Below are 12,637 nucleotides of genomic sequence, written 5' to 3'. Positions count from 1 at the left end.
TGGGTGAATTTTTATGGTGAAAACATGGGGATATTTTGAGGAATTTGAGAAAGTTTAGCCCTAGGGTTCTTCAATCTAAATCATTGATTTGAAGGGGCAAATAATGTCGGATTTTAGACTTCTATATATCGTTGGAATAGTCTCGTTAAGACCTTTCCGAAAACCTATGTCTTGTCGGGTTTTTAACACATTGACTAGAGGGCATTTTCGTTCTTTAAAATTTGACTTTAACCGTTTAAGCCTTTAAAAATATAGAAGTGGTTTACCCTAAGGGTTTTGACCATTCTAAATCTGTTTTTGTGTAGTTTGAGGCAATCCGGAGACTCGAGAATGTAGTTTTGATTTATTGGGAAGTGTGCTTGAATTGTGAATTTGAGGTAAGTGAGACTTTAAGCTTTGGGTGCTTGCTTTTCAAACCTGTTTTAAAAACATATGTTTTGTCTGCCTGGTCCATGTGTTGGGACGAGCGTGTGCTTGATAGAATCGGTGGTCCTTGAGGCCAGCCGCATATACTTTATTTTCAAATACTCTAAAACTCTCTTTGTAAATTATTTCGTGATGTGATACGGCTGTGAGCCATGAGATTGGGGCATTGTTTATGCTTCCCTTTAGCATTGTGTATGCTTCTTAATTTTACTGGGCATTGTGTATGCTCCCCTTAGCATTGTGTATGCTTCTTGATTTTATTGAGGCATTGTGTATGCTTCTCGAGCATTAGGTATGCGTTTCTTGATATATTTGACACATTGTGTATGTTGTTGTGGATTCGTGGTGTTGATAAATTCTTTAACTGCTATTATGACAAGTCCTTCGTGTAAATTGTGTTGAGATATATGTTATTCTGGATAAACGATTGTTTAGACCTTGTCGGATATTATATTACGATATAATCCTTGTGCATAATATAAAGCGCCTATTGTGTGTTTGTATTTTCTAACACTTGTTCCAGGGGTATTTAGAGTGGCGGGTTGAGGATCTTACTGGGTTATATTTACATATAGCTCGCTCCTTACCTGCATGTCCATACAGATACTATTGGTGACGATGAAGCTAGTAGCTCACGAGTTTGCTAGAGTTGATCTATTGGTTGAGGTGAGCCGCCGCTTTGTTCGTGGAGGCTACCAAAAGTGTCTTTATCATTTATTTATTAATGTTTTTTTTTCTTTTGGGATTTACAAACCCGAATCTTTTGTAATTCTCTTAGATGCTCCATGGTCTAGTGTAAGATTTGGGCAAGAGTATCTGGTTAATATTTTGAGACACTAATTATCCGTAATTAATTATTATATTATTTGAGTGCTTATTTAATTTTGTTAATGCTGCAAAATTATGGTTAAGATATGAAAATGTGGTTCGCCTGGCCGGTGGTGTGTGCTGGGTGCCAATCACGTCTAGGGGGTATTTTGGGATGTGACAAAGTTGGTATCAAAGCTTAGGCTTTAAGTCCTTGGTCATAGAGCAGTGTTTAGTAGAGTCTTGTTCATCGGCATGTAGGCGCCCATACTTATGACCTTGAGGCTACTGAGCATCTAGGATGTTTTCCCTTCTTTCATTCTTTAGTCGTGCATTGAGGTGAATCGAGTCCAACTTTGGGATGTTCTTTTCGCAGACGGCTAGGATCCACTTATCCTTCTATGCTAGATGACACCGTTGACTTGGAAGTTTTTAATAATAAATGTGCAACTGAGAGTGGCACTGAGTACATGGAATATTTGGTGCATTGGTTATAGTTGAGATTGAACAGGTTGTAAAAATTTGGGATAACTCTATTTACAAAGGAAACTTTGGCAAATATTTTATGAAATTCAAGAGTTAGTGAAATTTTTGAATGTCCAGAATTCGTGTGAATGGAAAAGTGACCAAATGATATGATATTTGTGTAAGATCGACTATTCACATTCAAGATTGTTGGTATAACTCTCTCTTGTGATTCTGATCAGTAAAGAGAAATAGTGTAGTGGTCAAGTAAAAAATGTAATTGCATACCCGTGCCTAAGTTGTTGTCTTTATGGTGAAAGATATTTTGAGAAAAGTGCTTAAATGGCTCTAAGTTTAATGCCTCTTAAAGCAATTCACTATCATTAGTAACGTCGTGATGGTGATGTCATAAGTGTGACTGTGGCGCAATATTACATATCTTAAGTGTATTAAGTATGAGCATGATAATGGCCCTATGAGATGCATAACTTGTTCGTGAAGTAAGTCCCTGGGTGAATTCTTAATTGTGAGCGAGAGTAAGACTTAAGTATAAGAATTATTAAGACAAGATAGTAAGATGTTTAGCATGAAACTTAGTGTATAATGGCTTGATTAGTTGTTGAAGGTCTAGACGTGGAATATTAAAGACTATCACGCACCAAGAAAATACAAGAACCATAAAAGAAGTTGGAGTAACTAAGAAATGACATGATTGTCACAGATAACCAGTTCACACATTTTTGTTAATATAAAATGTTTTCGATAAAGCACAAGCTTGAGAAAGATGAGAAACACGTTAATGAGATGATAGTATTGATGAGGACAAAGAGAGAAGTTGATACTTAGATGTAACATTTGTGATTTCGATCCAAGCGGTGGAGTCTACTATTATTGGCCGGTCTATCAAACATGTGTGGACACAGTTCAGAGTCATGATGCGTTTATGTGCTGTAAAAAAAAAAAAAAAAACTTGGTGTTATTGACCTTGAGGTTATCTTTGATTCAGATTGAATGACTTCGTGTTGCCTTACGCTTTGATTGCCATAAAAACACTGTTCCATTTTCGATTTTGGTGGAGCCTAATATTGAGTTTGTATTGAGTTTAAAGGATTCATTTGGTATGTCCACAGACAAAGCAACCTCGTCGATAAAGTTCTTTTTATAATAAGTGGAGGATATAGGTCGTATTTAACTATAACTCGGGGCATCAGAGTTGAATAACTAACTATTGCGTTAGTGTGAGCGGTTAACAAGTTTTTGAATATGCTTTCAGAGAACCTACTAATTATACCATATGATGGGGAGGTTGACTAAAACTTGGGTATTGATATGCTGCCATTAATCTGGTATATTTTTATTTTTTAATTATAGAATGACTCTGCAAAGGCAAAGGAATTAAATTATAAGTTACAAGATTTCATGATTGAGAGGTCACTATACCAAGTATAGAGCCCGGAGGTACTTGATTTTTGTCTGTTGAGGAGAACATTGAATCTATGCAGATTTTTATCACTAAGAGAAAAATGACTTAATTTTTATCATATGATGGGCAAGTATCTTTTTCTCTTTCTTAAATTACATGATATGTGCCTTCAGTTACATGGTGTTATATGCTATTCTAAGATAGACTTGTGATCGGGATACGATGAGTAGTAGAAGAAAGGGATGGATAATCTGAAGACATGTACCAATACTTATTTTGGTTAGTGTAAACTTCTGGTGATATTTTTTGGATAGAGAAGGCATTAGTGATTGTCATGCACTAGAGGATTCGGGTATTAAAAAAAAAAAACATTTCTTAGCGCTCTATTTGTTATGTTCATTAATGACATATACGAATATCTTCTCAGTCGATAGAAGCATATGCAGTGGTTGAAAAAGATGCTAGGCTAATATTGATTAAACAACTGAGGTTAAAAGTGTGAAGTTTAATTTTTACATCATGGCGTTATGAGCCTTGTGGTGTCTAGTAAAAGGATGGAAGGTTGAGTTTAATACACACACTAAGGCGCTATCATGTGTTATGCTACAGTTGTTTTTGTTTGAACATGCACAGTTGATCGATATGAGAGTCTTGACCTTATTGGGGATTAGTGATAGTCTCTAAAGACGAGGCTACTTGATAATGGAAAAAAAAAAAAAGGAACATTCTAATTATAGAGTCGAATGTGTGTACACCTATGGTGGTTGACTTAGGGAGATTTGCACTCGAAGAGATAAACATTCATTATATTTATTACTTTTTAGATTCACAAATATGCATTGGGGTCGCAGGAAGAGAGTTAAAATTGACAAAAGTGATTTGGGGTACATAAATATTGTTCTTGTGTTTAAATCGTTAGTATATTAAATACGAGTGTTAGAGACTACATCAGTTCATTTCTGATAGAAATTAGAAAGACCTTAAAAAGTTGAATACTCAGTTGATTTACTCGAAATTTTTCTTTACATGGTCGTCTCCGATAGAAAGTAAAAAATAGATCAATGTAGACTTTGTAGCTGGTCTATCCGTTCATTCAGTAAAATCCCGATCGTAGCTTGGGTGATATTGATTGACTTAGCGAGATTGTGTACCGATTTAAAATTTTGAACTATTCTTATATATCATACTAGCTTATATGGCGTTATGTGTCAGAGATAGTGCAATGGCATGAGATGTCTGTATTTTCATGTGTGACAAGAGTAACGGTGCAAGGAACGTTTACGTAAGAGCATATAGATGTGTTCCAAAGATCGCTATATGTGAAAGTGTTATGTTGGAGTGTATGGATGTGTTCCAACACCACTGTACATGTGAGAGATATGTTAGAAGCATAAGGATATATTTCTAACATTGTTGTGCGTGAGAGCATTATGCAGGAATGCTTTGAGGCGTTTCAGCTCTACCGTATGTAAGATTGGTGGATGTGTTTCGCCATAGGATTGTGGTTGTGGCACTTGGATTGTGCCATCCTTAGGTGCCCAGTCTTAACACTAGTCAGATGGATATTACCTGATAACTGCTTAATGATCAGTTGCTTTTGACCTAGTTCGTGTATGATAGTAGTTTACTAAATCAATATGCAAATCTTGTCGTTTAAGGTTTTGTATGAATGCTGGAGTTTTACTCTATCTGGTTGATTGAATACTCTAAATCAGAGTAGTTGGGTCTAGACTTCGATTAGCAAGCCTTGAAGAAGGTCGCATTGAATGCGGGAACGATTTCGGATAGCATAGAGTAGACAAAAGTCTTATAGTGATAAAGAAGATTGTGATTTGGAGCTTATGAAAGGGAGTAGTTTGAAAGTTTTCAATACAAAATAAGTCATGAGATTCAGTCGAACGGCTTTCTTATGGGATTTGGATCGAATCAGGTTGGTGCATGTGAACTTGCTTTACCTCTGTGATTGTCTATTGTTCATATCTCGTGTTTCACCTGTCCATGCTTAGATCATATGTTCATAAGATAGTCATGTTTCAGTCCGAAAAAGTAGAGCGAGATTAAAATTTGACTTGCGAAGAAGGTTCGATATCTATTGTAAAGACAAGTGCGGTAATTGAGCTCGAACAAGGTTTCTTAAGTGGAAGTGGGTGTGCAAATCATGTTTTTTTAAGGCTTTATAAGGATATCGATATTGTCTCTAGTTGAGTAGTTTGAGCTCGAGAAGACAATGCTATTTTATTAAGAAAATAAGTGTGATAGGCCCTGATAAGGTTGGGTTGGACCAAAATACAACTTGGAGTAGGTAAAGTTTCCTTTTCTCTTCGAACAAGAAAAATTCATGACTTAAATTTATAGTGAGTGACTGCTTTTAGAGGTTTCTTTTCCGTTAGCAGTGTTGTATGAGATATTGAAAGCAGGATAAGTTGTGGGGTGCAAGCGTATTACCGATAAGATTATGGCAATAGGTTGTGGTGGTAGCTAACAGACTTGCTATGCTGCTAGAGGTACATGTTATATTATGTGAATACGTTCCGAGCATGCATTTATGATCTGATCCATGTTATTGAGACTAAAATAGTGCTGGTAAATGAGAATTACGTCTTTTTGTAAGAAGTTGTTATTCTGTATTTGAACATATGACTTTGCTTTTGGTTATGGATGAACAAGTATTCGAGGTCGCCATTATAGTAGGACTATCTACAAGAAAAGATCACTTTGAGAGTATGAATGGGACATGCGTACTGAGTATTCATATCCTGACAATTTCAAAAAGTTCTTGAACACGTTCGAGGACGAATGTTATTTTAAGTGGTGGAGAATGTAATAACCCAATTTTTTTTAAATAAGTGTTTATTTGGTAATTTTAGCTAAAAGGAATTAAAAAGAAAAGAAATTCAGAATGAGAATTAAAAAGAAAATAGAAAAGAAGGAGTTTAGTGGGCCAAGCCCAAAAAGGAAAAGGGTAAAAGAAAAAAAAAAAGGACTTTAAAAGTCTAATGGCAGCCATCAGACGTGAAGCGCTACATTGCTAAAAGGAAAAAAAAAGAAGGGGAACGTGCAAACAGATAAGGGAAAAACCAGTAGAAGAAAAGAAAAGAAAGGGAGAAAAAGAAGGGAAAAGAGGGGATAAAAATAAGAACTTTCATCCCAAATCATCAAGGTAATGACTCTAATCTTTTATTTAAGTTTATTACATAATTATGGGTGAATTTTTATGGTGAAAAAATGGGGATATTTTGAGGAATTGAGAAAGTTTAGCTCTAGGGTTCTTCAACCTAAATCATTGATTTGAAGGGGCAAATAGTGTCAGATTTTAGACTTCTATATATCGTTGGAATCGTCTCGTTAAGACCTTTCCAAAAACCTATGTTTGTCGGGTTTTGAACACATTGACCAGCGGGCGTTTTCGTTCTTTAAAATTTGACTTTAACCGTTTAAGCCTTTAAAAATATAGAAGTGGTTTACCCTAAGAGTTTTGACCATTCTAAATCCGTTTTTGTGTAGTTTGAGGCAATCCGGAGACTCGAGAAATCCAGTTTTAATTTATTGGGAAGTGTGCTTGAATTGTGAACTTGAGGTAAGTGAGACTTTAAGCTTTGGGTGCTTGCTTTTCAAACTTGTTTTAAAAACATATGTTTTGTCTGCCTGGTCCATGTGTTGGGATGAGCGTGTGCTTGGCAGAATCGGTGGTCCTTGAGGCCGGCCGCGTATACTTTATTTTCAAATACTCTAAAACTCTCTTTCTAAATTGTTTCATGATGTGATACGGTACGTGAGTCATGAGATTGAGGCATTGTGTATGCTTCCCTTTATCATTGTGTATGCTTAATTTCTTGGGCATTGTGTATGCTCCTTAGCATTGTGTATGCTTCTTGATTTTATTGAGGCATTGTGTATACTTCTCGAGCATTGTGTATGCTTCTGTGATATATTTGACACATTGTATGTTGTTGTGGATTCGTGGTGTTGATAAATTCTTTAACTGCTGTTATGACAGTTCCTTAGTGTAAATTGTGAACAGATATATACTATTCTTGATAAACGATTGTTTGGACCTTGTCGGATCTTATATTACGATATAATCCTTGTGCATAATATAAAGTGCTTGTTGTGTGTTTGTATTTTCTAACACTTGTTCCAAGGGTATTTAGAGTGGCGGGTCGAGGATCTTGCGGGTTATATTTACATATAGCTCCTCACACCTCGATGTCCATGTAGTAGCTCATGAGTTTGCTAGAGTTGATCTATTGGTTGAGGTGAGCCGCCGCTTTGTTTGTGGAGGCTACCAAAAATGTCTTTATCATTTATTTATTAATGTTTTTTTTTCTTTTGGGATTTACAAACCCGAGTCTTTTGTAATTCTCTTAGATGCTCCATGGTCTAGTGTGGGATTTGGGCAAGAGTAATTGGTTAATATTTTGAGACTATAATTATCCGTAATTAATTATTATATTATTTGAGTGCTTATTTAATTTTGTTAATGCTGCAAAATTATGGTTAAGATATGAAAATGTGGTTCGCCTGGCCGGTGGTGTGTGCGGGGTGCCAATCACGTCTAGGGGGTATGTTGGGACGTGCAATTTTCATCTCTTCCTTGGAAACTCATCACCTTATGACTTATCGTTTGAAAGCCTGAATAAAAGTCCAAATTTTGTCGTTGGTCACAACGCATGTCACATTTGTTTATTGATGGGACTGAGAATGGTGAACCTTATTTCAAGAAAAAAAGTGACAAAAAAAAAAAGCGAAATAGTACAGAACAGAAAGAGTATTTTATCGAAGAGTGAAAGGAAATAGGATACAGGGGTTGAACAAGACAAGCAACACACGGTTCAAAACCCCAAGTTGAGCCGGTCATTTTTTTTTTTAAAAGAATGATCAAATTAAACTACAAAAAAAAAGTCCTCTTTGAAATTCTTTTAAAAGACCAAGACCCTGAACTCTGACGGGATCTTTCAAAAACCTTCAATTTACCCATAATGGACTGGATTTTCAACTGGATAACAAACGTCTAGGCTTAGAAGGCGGGCCCACTTATCATCATGAGCAGATAAAGGTTGAAGTGGTTGTAAAAACTCAAAAAGTTTGATGTGGTTGAGGAGGTGACTGTTCGTTGATCCCTCAGGACACATGTCTATTGAGGTGCCATAGGGTTGATAGAAAATGGGGTGCGGTCTTGAAAGAGCTGGGTTTGTTATTTATGGCCATGGTTGCTTCTGGTTGGATGAAAATTGGTGTTTATTCAACTACAAACTCATCACAAGTCAACCTTTATCTTTCGCGAAACTTTTTTTTTTTGTTTGAAATGTTTGAGATCGAACCGCCAAGGGGTTGCCTACGTATCATGATGAAACATGAATCATATCAAGCGTAGTTCGGGAAGATAATGAACAAACTTTTTTTTTTTTTTTTGAATTTTCTCTTTTTAATCTTTAAAAGAAAAGAAACTCTAAAAGTGCAAAAGAAAATCCTTTTTTAAAAAAAAAATTTCGAAGGAATCAATCCTAAAGAGGAATAAAGAAAATATTTTTGGTATTTTTCTGATGTATGAATTTTCTACAAAGAGTAACCCTAAAAAAGAAGGTAAAATCTTTTTGAATTTTCTGAATAAGGAATAAAAACTCTTTTTTTTTTCTTTTGAATTTTTTGGATAAGGATCAAAACTCCTTTTTTTTTTTTTTGGATTATTGAATAAAGATCACCGAACCCGAGGAGGGTTGCCTACGTATCTCGGCGAAATGAGAATCAGGTGTGCGTAGTTCGTGCAGATTTTTTTTTTAGAAAGAGCTAGGCAAATTGGAGGTTTAACGAAAATGGGCGTAAAAATCAGAGGAACATTCTCTCTCTTCAGGTTCACTGGTTAGCCTAAAGCCAGTCAACAATCAGGCAAACCCTCCAAATAATATTACAAATAGCACATTATACGCACATGTTGGTCAGATAAAAGGGTCGCCCATCCTAGACAGACCCGGCCCCTGTGCCGAGTCTCACTAAGTCAAATGCAAGTGATGCAGATAAGCAGAGCCTACTAGGGATAATCACGTCTGTGTTTCAGTTCTGCTAGGTTTAAAATCTAATGGAAAAGGTGTCTAGACTGGCTTACCCGAGCGGACAACTCGAGCTAGGGAGGGGCAACACTATCGATAGCAGTGCTATTCCGACTTTATTGCTTATCCAGCCCCATCTAACATGTGTGACTAAAATCCTTCACCGGGCGCAAAAACGCTCTGGCTTTATCTTGACAGAAAGTAGGTGTCACGACCCGACTAGGGGCCATGACGGGTACCCGGGGCTAACCGCCGAGCACCACTCATTCTACTACTCATCCTACGTTCATTCATTAATCTCATGCTTATAATCATAGGAAAACCATTTCCATTTGAAACATAATTACATTTATATACATAAGCCCTTCGGCTATAGAAATGATATACGTATAATAAGGACCTCGTGAAACCATATTACCTACACATATGTATCTACGAGCCTCTACTAGAGTACTAGACATATGGACGGGACAGGACCCCGTCGTGCCCAAAAATATATGTACACAAAATAAGCAGTGGCACCTCCGGAACAATGGAGTGCTCTCAAATCGGCTGATAGCTCCTATGAATCTGGATCACCTCCCTGTCTACCTGTGGGCATGAACACAACGTCCAAAGAGAAGGACGTCAGTACGAATATTGTACTGAGTATGTAAGGCATAAACAATAACAATACATCAATGAGACAGGGGGATATCAAATGAAGAACAATCTGTAACTGACTGTCAATTTTAATAGAAATAATGCATGCTGACTTACTTCATAAACATCATCATCATATCATGTATGCATATATATATATATATATATATATATATATATATATATATAAGTTGCCCGACCATATAGGTACGGTGTGATCATCATTAGCCCGCGTCCAGGCCTCCTGCGTCCGGGGTAACCATCTCATGCCACCCACTAGTGGTGTCTGCCTATGCCATCTAGACATGGTGTATACGCTGCCCGCCTTAGCGGTGTCTGCCCGGCCATATAGGCGCGGTGTAATGTCATCATCATCATGTACCCATCATAATGCATGCATAGTAACTCAAAGACAACTATACTTTATCGGGGTGACATAAGGTCGTGGACCCCTGATTCCATTATGGAGTATTCATAAGCATTCTGCCTCACCTTGAAGGAATTAGCATGTAAGGTGAGTGTATACAATAAACAACATCAATGGATCATAGTTAGAATCATTAGCTTTAGGATCTTTAGACTTAACTCATCACCATCTCTATCATTCTCATGACATATTTCGTTTCTATATCTCATGTTAAGCTCCTTACAATCATAGGTTTATAATTGCCGGAATGTAAGAAAGTTATGGGAAAATAGGAAAATTCATGCCATGGGAGTCATGCCTTAGAAGGAAAGGACTAGCCTTACATACCTTTTCGTTTAGCTATTCTATCGCTTGATCGTTCTCCTTCGACGCTCACGTTTCTAACTTCAAGAGAGTTCGTATTATCGTTAGCTAATCGATTACATGAACATGCTCAATCAAAGCTAGAGAAAATTGGGTAGTATTTCCTTTGTAAATACAACTTTCCCCGTATGACATATCAACTCCCAAACATCTATAATTACCTTCACAACATCATATGCAACAATCTTCATACACCTACATTATCCACATTTCACAATTTCACTTCAATTCGTCCATAATCATGGTCATAGTACACTAGTACATTTTCTCATATATAATGCTTATCCCATGTCCTTAATGTCATTTATAACTTACTTATAATCACAACATATCAAGAATCATGATTCATTTCAAACTACTACACAAAATCTCATTACTCTCATCTTTGAAACCCATTTTCTATCTTCTTTCATAATCTAAGTCTTTCAACCTCCCAATACTTTAAACAACATGGAATGATCATAAAACTTACCTTAGATAATGCGGGAATGAGCCTTGAATGGAAATACTTCACTTGAGGCAAAACCCTAGTTCACTTCCAATGGGATTTCTTTGACTTGTATGAACCCTAATGAGTTTCTTGCACTAGATTCTCTTGGTTTGATGAAGTTGATCACGAATTTCTCTTGGGTTCTTGTAGACGAAAAGTGTGGAAGATTATATAGAGTTCTTGAGTTGTGGAGAAGAAATGAGAATATGGGAAATGAAAATAATGAACTTGGGTCGTCTTATTTACAACTTTAAAATCTGTCCCGACATAATTATACGGACACTTATACGGTCCGTATAAGTGACCGTGAAATCGCTTCAAAGAACCACTCCTTTCTGTGACAATTATACGGCACATTATACGGTCCGTATAATTTTATATGGTCCGTATAAGTGACCGTATAATCCCATCAGTGATGGACCTTCTCTGTGATGGTTATACGGACCATTATACGGACTGTATAATATTATACGGACCGTATAATTGGTAGCATAATCCATCTTTTCTCCGATCTTGTTCTCGTCACTTCGTTTGATCTCCAATCCTTATGGAACCTTCTTAACACTTGTTTAAAACCTCATTAACAATCTAAGGGACGTTATAACTCTTCTCCAAGACACCATTAAGTCATCATTAACTTATTGCTCGAAAATCTTTTCCGATACATAACGCATGCCTAGCCTTTCTTGGCAAACTTCTTTCTCTTACCTCGAATGCCTTTGAAATCTCAATTAGACCTATTAAATGCTATTTCTTTTTTATTGAAACATCGTATACTTCGTTCCCTTAGTTATTCTATTCACTGTGCATCAACAAAAAATTTTTCCGAGGTGTAAGATTCTTTCCCCCTTTTAGAACATTCGTCCTCGAATGTTAAACACTCGGGAATTCTATGAAAATTTTGCTAGAGTTTCCCCTGTAATATAACACTACCATCCTATCACAACAGCCCATAATAACAACGCCTCACAGGGCCACAAAGTCATAGTAATAAAGTTTGGCCACACATGACCCATATGCATAAAAAGAGAACATACATACCTTATAATATTGATGTTTCATCTTGGATCTCTTCTGGGGGCTGAAATAAGTGTGGGTATTTGGACTTCATATTTTCTTCCGCTTCCCAAGTCATCTCTTCTCGGTTGTTGTTTCTTCATAAAACCTTAACTGAGGCTACTTCTTTATTTCTAAGTCTTCGTACTTGCCTATCTAGTATGGCAACGGGTACTTCTTCAAAAGCCAACCTTTCTGTCACTTGAACATCATCCACTGGAACAATCCTTGTAGGATCTCCAACACACTTGTGGAGCTTGAGACATGAAAAATTGGATGGACTGATTCAAGTTCTGAGGGTAAGTCCAATTCATAGGCTACTTGGCCCACCTTGTGGACAATTTTATAAGGTCCTATATATCGAGGACTCAACTTCCCTTTCTTACCAAATCTCATCACTCCTTTCATTGGCGACACCTTTAAGAATACCCAGTCATCAACTTGAAATTCTAAGTCCCGCCGTCGGTTGTCCGCATAAGATTTCTAGCAAC

At 36.8% G+C, this 12,637-nt stretch overlaps 1 long non-coding RNA gene across 1 annotated transcript; it reads left to right on the top strand.

Annotated features, from left to right (window-relative positions):
• Positions 1 to 303: 303 nt before the first annotated feature.
• LOC132042664 (uncharacterized) lies at positions 304 to 1,291 on the top strand. Its single transcript, XR_009411536.1, has 2 exons — positions 304 to 377; positions 1,030 to 1,291. It is a non-coding gene; the product is annotated as an uncharacterized LOC132042664 (long non-coding RNA).
• Positions 1,292 to 12,637: the final 11,346 nt, after the last annotated feature.

Source organism: Lycium ferocissimum, unplaced genomic scaffold (assembly GCF_029784015.1).
Source record: "Lycium ferocissimum isolate CSIRO_LF1 unplaced genomic scaffold, AGI_CSIRO_Lferr_CH_V1 ctg1689, whole genome shotgun sequence".
Lineage (NCBI taxonomy): Eukaryota > Viridiplantae > Streptophyta > Magnoliopsida > Solanales > Solanaceae > Lycium > Lycium ferocissimum.
Note: the sequence above shows the minus strand (reverse complement) of the source record. Positions and strands in the feature narration are given on the sequence as shown.